This window comes from Apis dorsata, unplaced genomic scaffold, assembly GCF_000469605.1.
Source record: "Apis dorsata unplaced genomic scaffold, Apis dorsata 1.3 scaffold_220, whole genome shotgun sequence".
Classification (NCBI taxonomy): domain Eukaryota; kingdom Metazoa; phylum Arthropoda; class Insecta; order Hymenoptera; family Apidae; genus Apis; species Apis dorsata.
The window spans coordinates 1,316,709-1,320,243 of NW_006263502.1; the positions used below are offsets into that span (position 1 = coordinate 1,316,709).

Consider the following 3,535-nt stretch of genomic DNA (forward strand, 5'->3'; position numbering starts at 1 on the left):
CCCCCAAACTGGATACCGATATCATTCAAATGTGACGAATATTGGCAGTCTATAGGCGTTCGGTTGATTATCTTTATGCGCGGTTTGTTTTACAAACACTGACACCCGAGAAACCGATTGAAAATTTCAATGTTATCGGTTGGAATTTTGATAAATCGTTTTCGAATCCATTTTACGCGGATCAAAAGAAGAAAGGGAGATAGGAAGGGGATTCGTACCGGTCACCGGAAAAAATCGATAAAATTTTTCTTCTCAACGCAACCCCGTTTCGAATCATTTTCATCGAAACTTTTTCATTTCCCGTGTAGAAAAAAAAAAAAAATATTAAAATAAAATACCGGCGGGGTTTGTTTTTTTTTTTTTTTTTTTTTTTTTCGTTCCCCTTCCTCTGTTTCAATTAAGAAGAACCTTTATTGGTAATGTTTGTTATAAAACGCTTTTTTTATTTCGAACGAAACGAAATGCATGGAAATAGCTCTTTGAAATAGAGCGCTGTTTTCAATCCATTGCCCGCTTCATTTTGGCTACACGTTGTTTCATTTTTTCTTTGTTACCCGTTTTATTGTCATCGAATATCTCTATTTGAAATTAAAACAACCGCTTGTTTGGTAATGGATCCCACTTCCCTCTTTTAACGACACGCCATTCCAATTATCTGTTTCCATACCGATGATTGTGCCTTCGTTCGATAAATTAATTTCTCGATTTTTTTTTGAAGAATTTACAACAATAAATGTCGACAATGATTCCTTATCTCTAGTAGAATTTTTACAGACTCTGCGCATAAACGCTATAAACAAGCGAGATAAATTAGTTAGCTGTTTATTATTTTTCACATGGATGTTTATTTCAAAAAAAAAAACTCTCTTATCGAGAAATAAGGTGTATTACAATGTTCCACACTGGAGAGTCTTTTGCTAACTTTTACTCGATCTTTTCTTCGATCCAAGTGTCGATACAATTACTTCTAAAATACGAAACACTAATACGTAATAAAAATATATCGAATATTTTTAACGTTGAGAAATAAGAAAGAATAATTCCAAACATCCATAGAAAAATAAAAAGAAATTAAATTTTATAAATAAAAAATTATTCGTGTTTATATATATTTTTTAAATCAATGCGATCCAATCATTTTATCATCTCGAACGAAGCGAAGAAATTAATTTTTAAATAACGAATCTTTTTTCTTCTTCCTTCATCAAACATATGGTTTTACAATTTTTCTTTCCAATATCATATCCTCCCTATTTTTCGCCAATCGATTCTTTTCCACACAAAAATAATTTGTCAACGTGAACGTAAAACGTAAAAATAAACTCTCGTTCCTCTCAATCCGTATATTATTAATTATAAATTATAAATTATCAAACGCGAATATTTTCCTAACTGACTGTACCGTTTTTTAAACAAAAGAAATGCATCACGTGTCGGAAAAACTCTCGATACACGTCATGTGCATGATGTAAACAACCTCGATACGGAAAATTTCTTTCCCAGAAGAGAAGGAAAACATATCGTCCGATACGTGTACGCGATAAGACGGGCCAAATGGCCGGCTCTAATCTTATCATAAAGCGCACAACCGATACTCACTTTAATAAAACAAAATCACGCGTTTCATCTTTTTTCAATTCGCAATAATAATAATAATAATATTAATAATCGGAATCGGAAAAGTAATTCGACGAGTAGGGCGTAAACAGATTAATCGAATCCGTCTCGAATAAATACACGATACACGGCCTATTCACCGTCAATAGCTCGACGAAATGTTTCGAGTAACGATAATTCCTTGCCTCTTGTTCGCCGCGTCTCTAGTCAACTGCGTGGACGTGAACTGGTACAAAAATGCTCTCGTGTATCAAATCTATCCGAGGAGTTTCCAAGACAGCAACGGGGACGGTATAGGCGATTTGAACGGGATCACGTCACGGTTAGATCACGTAGCTGACATAGGAGCCCAGGCGCTCTGGTTGTCGCCCATCTACAAGAGTCCCCAGGTCGATTTCGGTTACGACATCTCCAACTTCACGGACATCGACCCGGTTTACGGCACTTTGGCAGATTTCGACAGGCTCGTGAAAAAGGCGAAATCGCTCGGTTTGAAGGTGATCCTCGACTTCGTGCCCAATCACAGTTCCTACGAGCATCCGTGGTTCAAGAAGAGCGTCCAAAGGATCAAACCGTACGACGAGTACTACGTATGGCGGGACGCGAGGATCGTGAACGGGACCAGGCAGCCGCCCAACAACTGGCTGAGCGTGTTCTGGAACTCGGCGTGGGAATGGAACGACGTTCGACAGCAATACTACCTGCACCAGTTCGCGACCGGCCAGCCGGATCTCAATTACAGGAGCCCCGCGTTGGATAGGGAGATGAAGAACGTGTTGACGTTCTGGTTGGATAGGGGGGTGGACGGTTTCCGGATCGACGCCATCAATCACATGTTCGAGGACGCGAGGATGTTGGACGAGCCGAGCGCCAACAGGACCGACCTGTCCAAGAACGATTACGAAAGTTTGGTGCACCTGTACACGAGGGATCAAGACGAGACGTACGAAGTGTTGAAAAGCTGGAGAAACCTCATGGACGAGCACTCGAATCGCACCAACTCCGACCCGAGGATGATCCTCACGGAGGCGTACGCGGATTTCGATTTAACGATCAAGTATTACAAGTCCGGATCCACGGTCCCTTTCAACTTCATGTTCATCACGGACCTCAACAACCAGTCGACCGCCTCCGACTTCAAACAGCTGATCGACAAATGGGTGGGCAACGTGCCTGAGGGGAGCGTGACCAATTGGGTCTCGGGCAATCACGACAATCACCGCGTCGCCTCGAGATTCGGCAGGCAACGGGCTGACGAGATCATAATGCTGACGTTGACTTTGCCCGGCATAGGGGTTGTTTACAATGGGGACGAGATCGGGATGGAGGACAGGTCGTTCACGTACGAGGAGACCGTGGACCCGGCCGGTTGCAACGCAGGCCCCGCCCAATATTACTTGAAATCCAGGGATCCCGAGAGGACGCCCTATCAATGGGACAACAGCACGAGCGCTGGATTCTCCAACGGAAAGAAAACCTGGCTACCCGTTAACGACAATTACAAGTCTTTGAATCTTGCCGCTCAGAAGAAGGAATATTATTCCCATTACGTGGCGTTCAAGTCCATGTCGTATCTGAAGCAGCAGCCAGTGATCGCGAACGGGAGCTTGGAGGTGAACGTGATCGATGGAAGGGTTCTGAGCGTGAAACGGCAATTGGGAAACGATACCGTGATAGTTATGATGAATTTCTCCAACCATCCTGCCACTGTAAACATCACCAAGCTACATCCGCCTGGCAATCTCGTCGTTTACGCGAACAACGTCGTCGGCTCCAGTCTTAGCCACGGTAACTGGATCTATCCGGCCTCGATGACTATCCCCGCATTTAACTCAGCTATATTCACCAATTACGACTTGTATTGGCAATATTGGAAAGATGTAGATTGGTTGTAAATTGGGAGACGATTTTTTTTTTT

At 42.5% G+C, this 3,535-nt stretch overlaps 1 protein-coding gene and 1 pseudogene across 2 annotated transcripts in view; one reads left to right on the top strand and one right to left on the bottom strand.

Moving 5' to 3' along the window:
* LOC102679908 (protein artichoke-like) overlaps window positions 1-3,535 on the bottom strand; it is a 99,707-nt gene that overhangs the window by 46,769 nt on the left and 49,403 nt on the right. The window lies entirely within an intron of this gene.
* LOC102679784 lies at window positions 1,718-3,529 on the top strand (annotated as a pseudogene). The gene has a single exon (XR_004150437.1). The product of XR_004150437.1 is annotated as an alpha-glucosidase pseudogene (transcript).